Source organism: Azolla caroliniana, unplaced genomic scaffold, assembly GCF_043228905.1.
Source record: "Azolla caroliniana isolate FFs.n. ecotype wild unplaced genomic scaffold, voAzoCaro1.0.p SCAF_21, whole genome shotgun sequence".
In the NCBI taxonomy this organism is placed as follows: domain Eukaryota; kingdom Viridiplantae; phylum Streptophyta; class Polypodiopsida; order Salviniales; family Salviniaceae; genus Azolla; species Azolla caroliniana.
In genome coordinates this window covers 10,590,635-10,609,845 of record NW_028230456.1, presented here as the reverse complement: position 1 = coordinate 10,609,845, position 19,211 = coordinate 10,590,635, and positions in this window count along the sequence as shown.

The window sequence follows — 19,211 nt, the reverse complement described above, 5'->3', positions numbered from 1 at the left end:
ATTGACAATTTGCAACAATTATCCACTCACATACAAGAAATCCTAAATTTGTAGCGAATAACAAGGTTGCATGGTAAACTTATGACAACCAAGGCAATATTTTCTTCATTGAAGTTTTATGAAACTCAAAGATATCCCACTAACTCTCTTCTATTTTGATCTCTTTTGACCTTGTAGTACTCTCTTTTATTCCAATATTTTGTCACCCAATGTAAAAGGGCTCCCGTAAAATTTAGTTTGATGCCACTTCAATTAAATTTGCCAAAACTTCATTGTAAACTTGTAGGATTTATAACCACAAATTCCCTTGTAATCTACTAAAATGTGGACATTGTAATTTGCCACCAAATTTAATTAGATATACATATCTAGAAGTTCTACTTCGAAGGTGATTAACATTCGACAAAAGAAGCATCAAACAAAACATTGGAAATCCCATGCAAAATGATTGGTGAGTTGAACTTGCAAGCTTGACCTGAAAGTGGGATTTTACTATACATGCTTATTTTTCTATAGATGTAGGATGTGAACCCCAAAACTCCAAATCCCACAAATTTGTTCCCCTTGCATTGGGCAACACTTGAAGCTTAACATTGACCTCTTATGACAAGATCTAGTGTTGAGCTCAACATGAGCAAACTCTAAAAGTTATCTTATAAGGAGCCTATTGTGGTTACTTCGCCATGATAAAACTCAAAGAGTTATGTCAAGTATAGCTCTCCAACAATGGACTCAACGAGTTCTATCATATAGGGGTCACTACAATAGAACTCTAAGATTTTTATCGTGTTGAGTGCACCAACATACAACTCTAAGAGTTCTATCATGTGTGTATCTCCATGGTGGTGATGAAGAGACAGGAGGTGGGCATGAAAAGCAATGCCTAAGTTAGAACAATGTCGTGTGGGTTAAATGCCACCATTGATTCATAACGACATGTGAATGTCTTCAATAGATGTGAAGGTCTACTCTAGACCTTCTCCTTGTCGTCGGCCCTCCGCCTGACCCTTGGGTTAGTATTGAGCCTAGGGTTGGCACTATTTATTAATTTTGTCTTTCATCTTTGTGCCCACTATTCCTAAAGTCAATACCCCCCTTATCAAAGCAAAAATACATTCAAGCACAAACACATATAGAACACTCTCGCATACATTACTCACACAAAACTTACACTACATATTTACAAATTCAAACACAAATAAATTCACTTATTGCGAAAAACCCAAAGATAACCCTTACAATATTACTCCAATTTGTGTGTGCATAGATATTGGATATATAAGATACAAATTTACAAATGTAAGAATTACACATAGGGGTAGATACACATAGAAATTGAAGTCTATTATGAATACTTACATTACACACAAAGCCATACACATACAACATATTACTGAAAAAGTAGAATATCCGTTTACGTGTGCACCAATGCATGTTTAGGAGGGGAAAACTGAAGAATATAAGAACATGCCATCATACCACATGACTACTGCAAACCTTCATTGGCAACACCACCAAATCTAGTGAAGGATCATTACATTGGTGCTACTTGCCGAATATGGGTATATTATGGCCATATTCACATTGTCCCTTGGACAAACTATATTTAGGACAATTCTATAAATATGTCAAAGGGCAATTGCCCTAGCCCAGTTAGTATATAATGGGCTTTCTAACCTAGTTTGTAAGGGTTGTTCATTTGAGTTGTTGCTATTGATAGAGAGTTGTTGCCTCCATTGTATTGTAACCATTTTGATGCCTCTTTGTCTCTCTCTCTCTCTCTCTCATTTTGTTCTTCGATCTTGCTTTCACTTGTACACCCTTGTGATCATCATCGAAAGGTGTTGTTGATGTTTCCGCAATGACGGCCTCAGTTCACAACATTTGGTATTAGATCCTGGCGCCTTCTTGATCCCGTTGCCGTAGCCGCTGTCTACTTTGTCTCTATCAGTAACTCTTCTTTTGTGCACTTTGAAGATCATTTTTGGTATCCCTCATTTGGCAACTCTCTACAAGATCATATTCAACAAAGACAAACACCTGGAAAGTCTACACTCCATTGTTCTAAATCACTCAACACTGGGTCATTTGAAACAGGTAATATGTCGTATTCTCTTTTGCCATAGTTCGTGAGATGCAGAAAAGTACCCTAATTTAGCATGATTTCGAAAATGTACAATGCATGCGTACCTATTTTGCGAATGGATGGTGAAATATAGAAACAAATAAAATCCAAGCATTTGGTGAATTGTATACGTCTTGTTTTCGTGTCAATTTGTATATCATGGAGTACAATTGAATACTAGGTTGAATATTAAACATTTTTATTTGGTATCCATATTCAAATTGTAGAGTAAAACTACATAAATGCTAAATGTTAATATGTGGTTTAGGGTTGAGGAAAAAGGTAGTCCCCCACTTGTTGGACGGGTATATCGATAGTTTCGTTGTATAATGTCACATAATCAATCACAATGTAATTGGTAAGAGTAACAATTATGTACCACGTTCATTTATACTATTTGAAACCAACAGACTTGGAACGTAGGTAACTGAAAACCTTTTATTATCAAGAACATTCACAAGTTCATGTATATAATCATGCTAGGAGAAATGAGAAAGTATAATATCATGTTAATACCCCAAACTGGAGAAGAGCATGGTGACCAATCATATGTATATACAAATTACAGTTCAAAAAATGATTAAAAAGTGAAATTATGAACGGGTGAATAAAATTAAATGGTAAACGATTACTTTTGTTCTCATATACAAAAACAATATCAAGTCAAGGTATACATTATGCCTCAAAAATCCTCAAAGTATACATTATGCCATCTAAATCAATCTATAAGCAAATATGGCACACTAGGCTCTTCAAGCGCTGATTGTTCTAGACTATTCTCGTTTGTGTCATCTCCATGCTCTCCTGAATCTGATGTATGTTCAAATTGTGTTACATCTTCTAGGTCCACAAGCTCCCCTGCTTCTTCATCAATAGGTTCCATTGGTTCTCGTGAAGTAATTTGGAACATCTCTATCTCATTGATGTGCTTAGCTCCAACTTCTTGATCTTGATCTGGACAATCCCAGATTCTTGTGATCCTCATTTTGATGAAGTTAACTTGTGCAGGGTCCTTCTCCAACACAACATAGTTTCGAAACATCTTCAATGCACAAGCTGTTGTAGTACCTAATGGCCGCATGAACACGAACAAGTATATATAAGAATTAAAGTCTTAAACTTGATCGATAGAAATCAAAGTAAATATATTTTATATACCTGTGCCAAAGAACAAGTCTAGGACCCAATCATCTGGATTCGAGAAGAGCTCTAGGAGGCGGTTGATCAATCTTTGAGGTTTTTGATAAGGATTCACCATACTCTTATCACCTAAAACATGCCTTAATTTTTTTGTGACAGCTGGGCACATGATATAATTTACCACGTTACGCTCGTTGACATGTGCTCTAGCCTTCTTCTTTGTTATTGAATCATAGTAACCCACACAAAAATGTTCGACCGCACTAACCATTCGATCGCCAGGGCTACATGTAATATTTGTTTTAATCCTACAAAGAAATAAAATCATGTTTTAGAGGTATGAATGTCAACATATAATAACAAGTATCATAATGATTAAAAACAAACCGTAACACACCAATACATGTGTTCAGTGGCATGGCAACGTGACTTTAGAGCTGTTGTGACTGATAGTGATTGCCCCATGCTATGGAATATGATTATCCTCCACAAGGGGGCCAATGTCAGTTTGGCGAAATCCTTTACCATCTTCTCGATTTGGGGGTACTTGAAAGGCACATCATCATATGTTGATCCCGCAATTCAGAATCCATATGGTATGTCGGCTATCAGCAAAGTGTAGTGCCTTCTCGGTAACAGATTGAGCATTTGTGATACTTCCCCATTAAATACACTATAATGTAACTGTTTATAAGGATCATAACTATGCAAAAAACTCTTCACAGTCTCTGAATCCTCAGGCAGTTCCCATGTCTTTCCCTTTGGTCATTCTCTTCTCATACTTTGCACGTTCTAAGTGTGTGATAAAGGCAGCTGGAATACCATCATTATTGTCGTTGGTCTTTTTGGATTTCAATGGTTTCTGCAAGTGTCAATGTTGTTAGGAGAGAACATTAGCTTTCAATGTATTAACATTCAAATGACACATACCCATTCTCTAAAAACAATAAAATATTCTTCCAATGCCTTGTAGGAAGAAGTTATCGGGCAGACTTGCTCCACTTCTTCCCATGTCGGTGAACTCAATTTTTGCATCATCAACCCCTGAATCTTCATGTTAACCTTGTGACTATACAATAAATATGAAATTAGAAATTAAAAATCAATAATAATAGAAGAATATGCTGAAACATTGTGTACTATAAACCCTTACTTTCGCAATTCAGTAACCATCTCGTCCAAACTAAATTCCTTGGCAACAACTCGAGATAGCATCGGTATTAATAGCCTATCATCTTTAATACCCTATAATGACCTCCAAAGTAAAAGTTTCATGTCTTCCGCTAACTCCTCGATTACCAAGTCACTTTTGCCCTTTGACTTCGATTTGATCTCAACTTGTGGATCAATCCTTCCCTTCTTTGCCCTTTGCCCTTTGACCTCTTTCCACTCCCACATGCTAAATATTTTTTCCTGGAGATCCCACACCTCTCCAGTCCGAAAGGCTAGTTGAAACCAGGAATCATATTTTCGTAGCCCTTCTAATTTTGTGCTCTCATCCACTGCAATCCCCACTTCCAGTAAACACTGGCGACGCAAACCAGGCCACAACCTTGGGCCAAAACGATTTAATGCATCTAGGTACTCATGATGAAAAAATCTGATCCTTTCAATGCATGACATCTTTTGCCTATAATCATTATCATTGTTTATGGTCCCATGCTAGTAGCTTCGCCTCCTCGTGAGTGAGTCCTGCATATACTTTACATTCAGCGTACTTAAAGAAGGAGGTGAGAGGGTATTCTTTCACAAGTTGTCTACGAGCTTCGGCATGACAATAGCATGAGGATTAATTTTCATTTTGCTCTTCAAGTTTTGCACATGGACAACGTGCAACTCTCTAATTTCTAGGGGACGTCTTCCAGTCAAGGGATCAATTGGAGGCCTCTGGATTGAAGTAATTGGCAAATGAAACAGGTGCCCCTTACGCACAAGTTTTGTCTTAACAATATTTTCTCTTATTTTATTTTGTTCAGACGTCAATACATCGGAATATAGTTGACCTCTCGGAGCCACGACATCGACTTGGTGCTCTTCTTCTTCCTCCACGAATTCTAAAACCTCTTCATCATCTTCGTTGGGTCGTGGTCGTTTGTTGTATTTCTTATGAACTGGATTTTTCCTTCTAGAATTTTTTGGTGGAGTTTGTGCTTCACCGCTCATCATTTCTCTTGTCACATACGGCCGCAGTGCAACTAATAAGTTGTTCTTCGTTTGAATGTCTTTACGTAATGACTTGGGGTTGCAACATTCTGCTACTAGGTTTCCCTCGTCAAGACGCAATCATCTAGAGCCAACAGAGCTCGAGACATCGATTATAATACTCGAAGAATCAATATCTTCATATTCTAGCTTGGTTACATGTCCATAGTTAAATGTTTTTCCAAGCTCCAATTTACCTTTACCGTCTGACTTAGCTGTTATTAAGAGCAGCACCCCCCATCTTCCTCGACATAAGAGAGACACCATTCTAACTCTAGGTAATTCGTATATTTAACTTCAGATGTTTTCTCTTCTTGGGCCCCACCCTTGTTATTTTTGGTCGTTGCAATAGAAGACTTAGATGCTCCATCCCTCGTTGAGTCAAATAGAGTTCTTCTAGAGACATCTTTGACAAAAGAGTCAGAATTTCGCTTTGTTGGAGTTTGAATCTTTAGTTTAAACGAAGGAACTTTTTGACGAGAGTCATTGAAATTAAGACAACATCCTATTTAGGTTAATTATGAACAAGACCATACTATTTGAACAAAAACGATGGAGAAAGCAATAAAATAAAGAAAAATTAAATACAAAACACTAAAAATAGTATCGAAATGATGAGAAAACGGTGATGAGGGACATCAATTTTCTATCTACAAAACCCTATTTTTTCAACGAAAATTCGATGCAGTGCATGGCGAAAAGGAGCATCGGAACGGTCTCAATTACTGAATATTCGAATGGGAAAAGCAGTGACAAGGTTAAACCCCCTGAGAATTCCCTTATCTATTCAATAGAGTCCTTGTTACCTGATCAGGGCGCGTCAAACTCAATTTTTTTAGCTAGTATTAATGACTCTTCAAATTGGTTTAGACTATCAAGTTTGTGGCCACTATTATACGGTACTAGCTGCTGTTTTATTGAGTTTGCTTCACTAATAGGTTCGCGATTTGACTTCGACCGATACGGCTTAGTACCCAGGTCCAGCCCCAGATAGGCTGACCTCATCGTGACAGCCGGTACGATAACTAGGAAAATGGCTCCATCCCTGGTTAGGTTATATGAATAGATGCCTGAACCAAAATACGTAATTGCTATGGGAGCCTGCACAATTACAGGAGGTATGTTTAGTACAGATTCCTACAACACTGTTCGCGGGGTAGATAAATTAATTCATGTAGATATTTATTTGCCGGGTTGTCCACCTAGACCCGAAGCTATTATTGATGCTGTGACCAAACTTCACAAAAAAGTGGCTCGAGAGAATAACTATAGGAACAAGGATTGAGCTTCTAGTTCTACTCGAAAAAAGTACTTTGGTATGAATCATCACCTCCATTTAGTACCCAACATTCACACTGGCGAATACAACCAACAACTAGATGATCGGGGTAGAGAGTCCTCGTTAGATGCTTTTTTGGTCTCGTTAGATTCAATAATAGTAAAAGGTCAACTTTCAGAATAATCAATATCGGAAGCTGATGAGTTAATAGTTTTTTGGGGTATAGAAACAGAAGAGAGGTTTTAATCGATATGAGTACTACCGAGACAAAAATGTTTGACACCAAGACGACGCAGGGTTGATTATCCGCTTGGTTGACCAAACACGGATTCCCTCATAGACCCCTAGGTTATGATTATAGAGGTGTCGAAACTTCGTAGGTTAAAGATAAAGAGTGGCTGTCAATAGCTGTTGCTCCATACATTTTTGGTTTCAACTACATACGTTCCCAATGTGCATATGACGCTACACCGGGGGGGCCTTTAGTTAGCGTGTATCACCTCACGCAGATGCAAGACGAGGTGGATCAACCTGAGGAGGTTTGTACAAAGATCTTTGTTCCAAGAGAAAACCCTATAATTCCTTCGGTTTTTCGGGTTTGGAAAAGTTCTGACTTTCAGGAACGGGAATCTTATGACATGTTAGGAATAATCTATCAGTGTCATCCACGTCTTAGGCGTATACTGATGCCTGAAAGCCGGATCGGCTGGCCTTTGCGTAAAGACTACGTTGTACCCAATTTTTTTGAGTTGCAGGATGCATATTAGGTTACATACTAATAGGGGAAGGGGCTTATTCCCTCCTAATGAATAATTTAAAATACTCGACATGACTTCTCCTTAACCATCTAGTGAAGTTTAAGTGCATTTTAATTTGATGGTGTGTTTCCATAACAAAATATTTGGGGATTATTGCTTATTGTCAAAAGGAATCTTTAAGGAATCTTTTAGAATCTTAAAAAATGTAAAGAATATTGCTAACCTGGTGATCTTCTTTCCCTTGTTCATGATGTCTGGCGGAGGTAGTGCTTCGGAGGTAATGCTTTGGAGTGCTTGAAATTAGTCTGTGCTCTGAGCTCGATGGATTCTTTGTCGCGATAATGAAAATAAAATTTGAAACTTCATTATACATAAAAGTTTTTTTTTAAAAATAAAAATTAATTTTTAATTAATTTTTTTTGAAATTTCTCTTCCTAAAAAGTGTTATAGTCTAACCAATAACTCATGTCTAGTTCTAATAGTTATATTGTAAAGATTCAACATTCCTTAATCTTTTTTATAGAGGAGTTCGGTATATAGCCCTTTGATGGTAGTGCCACAGGGTTTGTCTTGATAGTTTTGAGAATGTCTTCTTCTACAAGTAGAATGTCTTTTTTTTCTATTGCCCCCTTTTCTTTGTCCAACAACTCGTATTTCTCAATAGAAGAGTACGATTACAAGAGACATTCGAAAGGCTCGCGTCAAAAACAGAAAAGTGAGGCTCCTAGTAGCTTGAATTCTCTTTTTTCAATTGATCCTGTTGATGGCCCTCTTCATGTAAGCTTAGAAGCGGACGATACTTCTATAGATAACAGTAGTATTAGTAAACCACTTGCATTTAAAAGAATTCCTCAACAAGTTAGTGAAAAGAGATTTAATTTTTTATGTTCTGCTCGTCAACTTCTTTGCGACTTGAACAAAACATGTTGTGCGAATCTCTGCCTTTCAACTTATGGAAAGTCGAGGTTACGTGAAACACGACAAAAATATTTGTTGCTTAATGGGGAAGAGCAGGACACATTTCTTCTTTCGCATATGCAGCTTAAAATGGATCACAACACCGGGCCTAATTCTACGTAGGTTGAATATTTCCTTGGACTAAATACTAAGTGTTGTCGAGTAGCTTTTAAAATCGCTCATAGCATTGGAAATATGTGGCTGCAACGAGTTCAAGAGTGTCTTCTGAAGGGATCGTGGGTACCGTTCGATCGAAATGGTTCTAGATGTAAGGGTCAAATTGGGCAACACGCAATTAGGTGGATGGAAGTATATTTTTCAAAACAGTGCGACATTATGCCTACGACAGGAAGACTTCATTTGTCAGATAACTTTACTCGAAGGGAAGTTTACCAATCATACAAGGACGACATGTCAGTAGATGATGCACCTTACATACAATATAGACATTTTAATCGATTGTGGAGGTTACAATTTAACAATGTGGTTATCCCACGAAAGGTACGAATGGGAGTCTGCTCAATATGTGCAAGTTTAAAAAGTATGGCCAAGGGTGGAAAATCAGATGTAGAGATAAGGAATTACAAGAACCTATTAAAAGAACATTGTGAAAGTCAAGCATTGGAACATTCTAAGGCTATGCATCACTGACAAAAAGCGCTTCAATCTCCCGAAAGTATATGTGCATGATTATTGATGGCATGGATCAAAAGAAGACTTGTTTGCCGCATTTCCAACGACTCCCAAAAGATATTGCAGATGATGGCCTCGTGCAAATGCATCTAGTATGGTGTTTGACATATTGTCAAACAATAAGGCCACAAGTAATCTTAACTTATCCTAATATCCACAACGACCCTAATCTCACTATCACCGTCATGCACAGAGTATTGCAATCATGGTCAAGCATAGTACCGCCAGTTCTATATGTGCAACTAGACAACACAGCTAGAGAGAATAAAAACTCAACTGTCTTCAGTTATCTAAGCATGCTAGTAGAGAGGGGCATATTTAAAAAGATAAAGGTCAACTTCTTATTAGTTGGTCATACCCATGATCACATAGATCAAATGTTTAGTAGGTTCTCAAAGAAACTAGCTCGTTGTAATGCTTTCACGCTTACCACACTATCAAAATTGATAAGTGAAGCATATACACCAAAGCCTGAAGTACATCACTTGAATGAAGTGTACGACTTTAAACGTTTCTGCATGGCTGGTGATGGGACTAAATGTAGGGTGCTTGCACCACTTAATAATATAAGTTTCAACCATGTCTTCCTCATAAAACAAACCTTGGCCCACCTCAAGATGACGGTGTTGTTTGCAAAACAATACTCATCTAGTACACAATGGGAGTCCCAAGAAGTTTGTAGGCTCCTACTTCATATCCCAAATGCACCATTGCATGGTGCACAACAAATGCCATATGATTATCATAAAAATGTGGCACCCAATAGTTCTATTGATGAACAAAGGGCATATTGGTTGCGATGTCTAGAAGAGAAACAAAAGAATATTGATCGCACCAAGAAGTACGCCGGTGATGAGGATGTTGAATGGTGGGAGATCTTCTTTACTCATCAACGCACCAGTTTAGATAATTACATCGCCGGATTTTGGCCAATCCATAACCCATTCACATGGAATATTGGGGTGCCATCAATGATATCCCCAACTCATCATCAACCATCGAATAATATAGAGCTTGATAATTTAGTTCAACCACTACAAAGAGATATTTACGTGGGACCAAGAAAGTCACGTATTGTTGAGGCAAGATGGCAAGGTAATTTGCAAGAACTACAAGTTGGAATGTTGGTCGCATCATTAGCTGGGGATGATAACTTGGGCCATCCATTTTGGATTGCAAAAATGATTGAATTAGTGAAGGATGAAGAAGGCAATAAGATAAAGTCAATTGTGGTCCATTGGTATCAGACATCTTCACCTGATGCATTTACGGGAAAGCATTCTTTAGATATGGTTAAGGATGTCGGATGTTCAACCAGAAAGAGAAGAAGAAAGAATATACCAAGCACAACTACTCTCGCACTAGACCGTGTTGACATACTAGTATACGACTTCTCATTGACAAAATCGGGCCATCTAAGACAAGCCACCATCAAGATAATAAAGGAGAAAATCCCAAATATGGTATCAAACAATATACAGAGACTAACCACAAAGATGTTGGCTTGGAATTGGATGAAGATACTGCATTGATTGCCCCTGATGATGAGGATGAGACGTCAGAATGCTCTTCCAGTCCATCAGACATGTCTTAAAATGTTGATTTGGTTCAAGCTTGGGATCGTTTTACTAAATGATCTGAAACTTTGTAAATTACTTTAAGATGTTAAATCACAAATATGTATAATTATAGCTGGTAGTCATGTTGTACATTCTTTTGTAATTTTGGCGATGTATATTGTTAGGCATTTTACTTATGCCTCAAAGTGGTAGTCCTGTTGAAATTCAATATATTTTGACACATTTTTTGAAAAGCTTTGCGCATGTGTCACGTCTTTTTGTAAACTTCGTGGTTTTGTGCCCTTTTTCGAATTAGTGTTCTTAAAATGAGACATATTACCCATTTCAAATGACCCGGTGTTACTCTTGAAGTAAGCTAGTTGGCTGTACTTTACTCTTACGATTGTAGCCGCTCGGAGTGAGTGTTCGTTCAGCAAGTTCTGCCTCAATTGTGCTTCATCAGGTTAGACAACAATCGAATAGGTTGATCGACACTATTCATTTGCTCGTCATAATCACTTGTAGCAAATTGCGCTCTAGGGAACAACTCCTATCAGTGCTTCATTAAGCTAGACGACATTCAGGAGGACCAGTCAGCTCCATCCCTCTCATCGTTGTAGTCATTTGAAGCAGGATTGGCTTGGATAATCGACACAAAATCTGTGATCGACATCTCGAAATAAGCATCAGAATCAATTCGACAGATTCGTATCCAACTTGGGAAACCGATTCGACTTGTCTTCGAATACGACTAAAACGATATTGGGTGAGCCGGTCGGCTCCATCCCACCACCGTTTGTAGTCAACTACGAATAGAGTCTAACAAGCCGACACAGATGGCATCAACATCAGGCTCATCAGAAATGAGTCTAAGGTAGTTTGATGGATCGAACTTCAACTTCTAGAAGGAGCAGATGCAAGACTATGTAATAGTCAAGGGTCAGATAGATCCGATCGAGTAAGAAACCCCTCTAGAAGGAATCAAGCTGAATGACTGGACGAAACTTGATAGAATCGTCTAAGCCACCATTCAGATGCACTTGTCAGAGTTAGTGTACTTCACTGTGCAATCGTGTCTGACGATCTTCCAACTATGGAAGACACTCTCGAACACTTATGAGAAGAAGGTAGCCGCTGCAAAGATATATTTGATTCAACACCTTTATAATCTTCGGATGAAAGAATCCGATTCGGTCCAGGCACATCTCAACAAGTACAAAAGCCTAAGTTCCCAAATCTCCGCTCACGGGACGACCATTGAGGATGAACTAAGAGCGATGCTTTTTATGAGTAGTCTCCCCCCTTCGTGAGAAACTTTCGTCACAACCATGTGCAATGCGTCGACTGCAACCGGGAAGTACTCCGAAGTCACTAGCGCAATCTAGACTGAAGATGCTCGGAGGAAATCTGTTTAGAATTAGGTAATTAAGCAAGGGTTAATTAGTACCTAATTATGTGATTAGTTGATAAGCGGAAGATTAAGTGATATGTGTGTGAGAGGAAGAGAGAGAGAGGAAGTTAACACTTATGAACAACACAAGATGGGGGATGATTAACTCTATATTTAATTAGCATCATCATCATCGAATACAAAAATATCCACAATGAGGTATATATACATCTCATGTGCAAAGGTACACATGTGTGAGTAGAATATAGGTACTAAGGTGTAAGTCCTATATTAAATGTACTTAGGAGTGGGGGATCTAGAATATCCCACTTAAGTACAAGGACCTATTTAAGGTGTTATAGTCAACACTCCTAACTAGATTCTATCTAGGTAACTACGAAGTTACATGGTTGACTAAATAACTAAACTAAGTTGAGCTTGATCTCTCAACACGCCCCCTCAAGCTCAAGTGTGAGGTGTCCGACATCCGCTTTGGCTTTCATTGCCTTCATGTGCTTCTATCCGGCCTTCGACTTTCTTCGCCGTGGCAATCTCGGTTCCTCCCCATCAAGCCGGTGATGAAGGCTTGTAGTGTGTGGGTGAAGGTCGACTACTTCCACCCATCGTGGGTTACGAGCCGCTTCGATGGAGCTCTTGGGCTCTTGTTCGTCCGCTACCTTCATCGCGAAGGCATAGTGATGGGCCATGTACTCGTTGTAGTTGAGCCGAGTGACACGTATTTCGCTCTAGATGATCGTCGAAGTTTTTCGCTCGCCAATGTGAGCACCTTCTTTGCTCCAGGGTTGACTTCATATTTGGCCATCTTACCTTTGCCTTTGTCCAAGTGCAGACTTGGCCGCGATGTGCTTGGGTCGCGCGGGGGTTCTTGTGGCCCACTAAGCCTCATTGTAATCAAACTCTCTTCAAAAATGTGTTTGTATGAGGAGCTTGTATGGAGCTATCTCATGCACTCCATTAGTGGTGCACCGGTTCATGAGATAGATGGCCATGGATGCCGGGTCAGCCCATTAGAAGTTTGACATGTGCTTCTCATGTAACATGGCCCGTACTACCTCGAGTATTTGCCGATTCTTTCTTTCGGCGACTTCATTTTGTTGGGGTGTGTGTCCGAATGCCTTCACTTTGGAGGTAGGAGGTGAATTCATCGGAGAAGTACTCTGTTGAGCGGCAAGCTCAACCGGATTCGGATCGGCTAGATAAGCCTGAGCTGGATCGGTATCCAAAAACAACCGGCCAAATCGGTGAGACGGATCGGAGAGCCGGATTTGAACGGGAACCGGAAGCCTAGTACTAACCTAGACTACTATATAATCATTGTCTCGTAGTTAGTGTCAGTCGCACATAGGAACATTGAAGTACATTGTAGTTTTGTCAGTCCTTCTGAGAACTTGTATAAATAGTGTTGTGTAAGCACATTGTATGTACAGAGTTTACAGAGTGTTATTTTGAATTTAGTTTTATGTTCTGCTCTCTCTCTCTCTCTCTCTCTCTCTCTCTCTCTCTCTCCTACATACGCGTACTCTTTGTGTGTGTTGAGTTTTCCTTTTATCTTTTGTTGTTATCCAGCTGAGCCGGTTTGTCAAACGCTTTCGCACGTTTACTTTCATATGGTATTAGAGCACGAGGGTTGAGAACCTTTGTAGCCGACAGTCGCTTTAGAAGACAAACCCTAATACCTAGTAAGGACAAACAGAGAAAGATATGGACAGAGGTATGGCGAGTTCACTTCCCACAGAGAAGCTTGACAGGAGCAACTACGCATCCTGGTCATATAAAATGCACCAGTACCTGCTGGGACATGGATATTGGAGCTACGTGGAAGGAACCAACGAGGTAGCACCGAAGCCGACACACAAAGACTTCCCGACATGGGAGCAAGGAGCAAGCCGAGTATTTTACTGCCTCGCGTCCTGTGTGCACAATAAGATGCTCGGCTACATCAAGGATGCAAAGACGTTGAAGGAGGCTTGAGTGTACATGGTAGTCCTATATTCAGAAATCTATTCTATTAAGGGCTATTCAACATAGAAAATATATATCTTAATAAGTATACAAGGATATATATTGTCTTGAAGGGCAGGTATGGCTTATATTGATTCCATATCCATATTGTAGAGAATTTGCATATGATAGACTTGAATTTGGTATCGTAAAGGCAATTTGTGGGTTATTTTCTACTATTTTAAGCTATACTAGGTCATAAAACCTCTATAATTAAGGCCCCTATTTTTTACAAAATAAGGCAAATCACCCTAAAAAAAGACTGATTTTGACAGAAAGTTTGATATCTTTTTACACAATACTAAGTTGTTGCCCCAAAGACACAATATTCCTCTTTCAAGTTCTTGTTTTATACAGGAACTCGATACGCCGTATCGTGTTCCTGTATATAGTTCGTGTCTGTACATGAAATCGATGTAGGGTATCAAGTTCGTGTATCAAACACATACTTTACACAGGAACTCGATATGGTGTATCGAGTTCTTGTATAAAAAAGGAACTTTATACAGGGACTCGATACGTCGTATCGAGTTCATGTATAAAACACAAACATAATCTAGGAGCTCGATACGCTGTATCGAGTTCCTTTGTAAAAAGAGTTACATAACACAGGAACTCGATACGGTGTATCGAGTTCCTGGTTAAAACGCACACTATATACAAGAAAATATAAACTGTGTATAGGAACTCGATATGCCGTATCGAGTTCCTGTATAATGTTTGTGTTTTAAACAGGAACTCGATACGCCGTATCGAGTTCCTATACAATGTTTGTGTTTTAAACAGGAACTCGATACGGTGTAATGAGTTCTTGTTTAAAACGCAAACATAATACAGGAACTCGATATGCTGTATCGTGTTCTTGTATAAAACACACATATTATACAGGAACTCGATACGGCGTATCGAAGTTCTGTTTAAAACGCAAACATAATACAGGAACTCGATACGCTGTATCAAGTGTCTGTTTAAAACGCAAACAAAATAGAGGAACTCGATACGGCGTATCGAGTTCCTCTTTAAAACAAAAACTTTAAAGAGGAACTCAATACCGCCGTAACGAGTTCCTGTATAAAACCTAAACATCACACAAGAACTCGATACAGCGTATCGAGTTCATGTATATTGTTTGTGTTTTATACAGGAACTCGATACGGTGTATCGAGTTCCTGATGCTAAAACATATTTACAAAAATATCCATAGTGTTAGAGGCTTATCTGGAGTCTTGGCGCTCGATTTTCTTTGAAGACAAGGTTGATATTTGTTGACTTTTAGGCGGGGATCTCGCTATCGTGCTTCGTGCTCTGTTTGCTCTGTTTGCTCTATGTGCTCTTGTGTTTCGTGTGAGTGAAATATGACGAGGTCTTCCTATTTATAGAGATTGACCACAGGGGTTAAAGTAACCACAATTAGCTTAACCAGGGTTGGCAAGCGTGAGGTTAGTTAGTAACAATAGTCACATTAACCAGAGTAACTTATGATTGCATTAATGATTACAAAGTCAAACTAACATATTGATGAATTTTGTATAGTCAAAATAACTTACAATGACTTTGAAGGTCATGAAGGAAACAATGATAGAGGTTCAGGAATGAACCAATGATTGATTACTGAAATCAACATTTTTATGACTCTTAATTGCTTTGTATTAAAGATGTGGGCATGAATGAACCAATGATTGAAAAGTCTTATATTTAAAATGGTGGGCATTAATGAACCAATGAATGAGAAGTTCTATATTAAATATGGGTGCCATTAATTAAACAATGATTTTAACTTTAATCCAACATATATATGGCTTGGTAATGATTGTAATTATATTATACTTGATTTAACTTCATATAGACTAGTTTAAGTAATTATTAATATGTTAAATACAATTACTATATTAAAAATAATATTTTTATGTATTGTATTAATATAATATTAAATAATATATACATTATATTGAGGGAGCTTCTGTTTAGAGAGTGGTATATGTTTAGAGAGGAGCTTATTAGTTTTTTGCCTTAGCCTAAGCACATAGTTTTTTAGACCTCAAGCCATGAGTGAAGATTCACCGTTCTCGATTGAAGAATATTGTTTGTCATCAGACTCTTCGTTTTCTACCGAAGAATATTGTTTGTCGACAGACTCACCATTTTCTATTGAAGAATATTGTTTGTCGATAGACTCACCATATTCTATCGAAGAGTATTGTCTGAGCTCATCTTCACCTACAACGAATGTGAATAATGACACATGTGAAGAGTTCTCTATTGAAGAATACTATATTAATAAAGATGCGGAGAATGAAGGTAGTGCCAATGAAACATCGAATATCATGGGCGATGGTCACAACAAAGAATTTGACAATAACAAGGTTACACCAACGTCTATGCAGGAAGAGAAATTTGGAAACCATATGAATATTAGAAGAATCCCAAGAAGAATTCATCTGGCTAGATTTAACTTGGTGACATCAGATAAACAGATTGGATTTGATGTCAAAAGAATATGTTGTGCTCGTGGTTGTATGTCTATGATTGGAAAATCAAAGTTGCGAGAATTAAGGCGATACTATTTTTCGATGACTGGTGATGAGCAAGACACTTACCTCAGGTCACATATGCAACTAGTGTGTGACAAATGTACGGGGATCAAAGTATCATTCGAGTATTATATCTTCCATGCGCATCATATATGTAGAGTTGCATTCAAATTTGCGTTATGTGTTAGTAACATGCGGCTACATAGAGTACAACAACGTCTACTTAGCGGGGATTAGATGCTCAATTGTAAAGAAGTTCCAAGTATGAAAGGTGCAATTGGAAGACATGCTATTGGTTGGATGAAAACTTACTTTCAGTTAAATTGTGAAGTAATGCCCACTATAGGTAGGATGCACCTTTCTGATAATTACACACATCGGGAAGTTTATGATGTCTATAGATCAGATATGGTGGGCTCACGTAATAAGTCTGTCACATATAGCCAATTCACAAGATTATGGAGAGCTCGGTTTTCAAATGTATCATTCCACGTAAAGTACGCATGGGGTATTGCTCCATTTGTGCAAATCTTAAAAGTTTGGCTAAACGTGCAAAGACATCAATGGAAAAGGATATGAGTAAGAAGTTATTACAAGAGCATCATGACGCACAATCGTTAGAACGAAAGAAGGCGATGCATCATAGAGAGAAGTGTTTGAAGAGGCCTGAACAATACATGTGCTTAATGATAGATGGCATTGGACCAGAAGAAGACGTGCTTGCCGCATATGCGGAGGCTCCCCAAAGACGTCAATGATAAGTGCCTTGTTCAAATGCACTTGGTGGGATGCTTGGGTTATAATAGGTTTGTTGGACCTCACGTCTTCATGACATACCCCAATGTTCACAATAACCCTAACCTAATAGTTACAGTGATTCACCGAGTTTTGATGTCTTGGGGCCAACCCTTCCCCCCTGTTCTATCTATACATTCAATTGGACAATACTCCTAGAGAGAACAAAAATTCAACTATGTTTGGCTATCTAAGTATGTTGGTCAACCAAGGATTGTTTAGGAAAGTGAAAGTCAATTTTCTTTTGGTTGGCCACACATATGATCATATAGATCAGATGTTTAGAACATTCTCCAGATAGTTGTCTCGGCATGATGCTTTCACATTACCTAAACTATTTGATGTCATTTGTGATGCATATACACCACGCCCAAAAGTGTTACACTTGAAGGAGGTATATGACTTTAAGAGATATATATCAGATTGGGTTGTTGGGATTGTTAAATTGCTTGCCCAATTAAACAATATAAGCTTCAATCACATTTTTATGATAAAGAAAAATGAAATAAGTGGTTCTTCACTTTTGTATGCTAAACAATATTCATCTTCTACAACATGGGAACTTGAAGGTGGTTGTCAGTTATTACTTTGTATGCCGAGTACAATTGTTCATGAAGCTAAGCAAATGCCAATTGAGAAGAAAGGATAGTTGCAGAGTGACTTGGTATCGGAACAAAAACAGTTATGGCTCCAAGCCTTAGAAGAAAAAAGAAAGCATATTGACGCCGCCAAGAAATATGCCGCACAACAAGACACGTCATGTTGGGATGTATTTTATAGTGATTAGAAAGGAATTATAGACAATTGTGTATTTGGTGATGATTGGAATTTGGAAACGCCATTCACATGGTCATTGTAACACAATAGTGTAAATAGAACTCCGGAGTAACCAACAAATGCGATTAATGACAGTTTGGTCCATCCACAACAAAGAGACATTTATGTGGGACCAAGGATGACCAAAGCAGCTGAAGCTAGATGGCAAGGCAATTTGCAAGAGCTCACAGCGGGGATGTTGATTGCAACGCCGGCTGATGAGAATTCACATGGCCACCAATTTTGGGTTGGTAAAATTCGAGAAGTGCTAATGCATGAAATAGAAAACACTATCAAGTCTATAAACGTTCATTGGTACAACATTAGAAGTGCAAATGCTTTTACAGGTAAGTATACATTGGAGATGATTGAATGCCCAACAAGAAGGGGAGGTAGGAAGAGGAAGCGAAACATTCGTAACACTTGTACCCTTGATATCTCTGATGTGGATATCATCGTGTACGACTTCACACTTACAAAAGCCGGAGGATTAAGGAAGTCAACAATAGATATAATGAAAGAAAAATTACCAGTTCTACAAGGTGGCTCGAGTCAAAGGCAAACGAGATCTGCTACATATAATCTAGAGTCAAACCATTTGGTTTATGATGAAGATAATGCACTGATTGGTACATCCGAGGATGATGATGAGGAATCGTCATTGTATATTAGTTATAGTAGTGATTCTCCGTAAAGGAATGATCATGAATATATTTTTGGCTATTAAGTCTAAATACATTCTGCTTGTAACAAATCGAGTAATATAAAAGCATGTGTTTTGAATTCTTATGATTTCTAAAAAATCGTTTCTTATAAAATAGCATTGGTTGTAAAGTTTGTGATATAAATTGAGAATGTAACTTTTTAAAATTCCTCTTTGTTTAGTTACTTCCAAATCAAGAAAATAATGGATTTTTAACCTTTTTCATAGTATGTTTGAACAT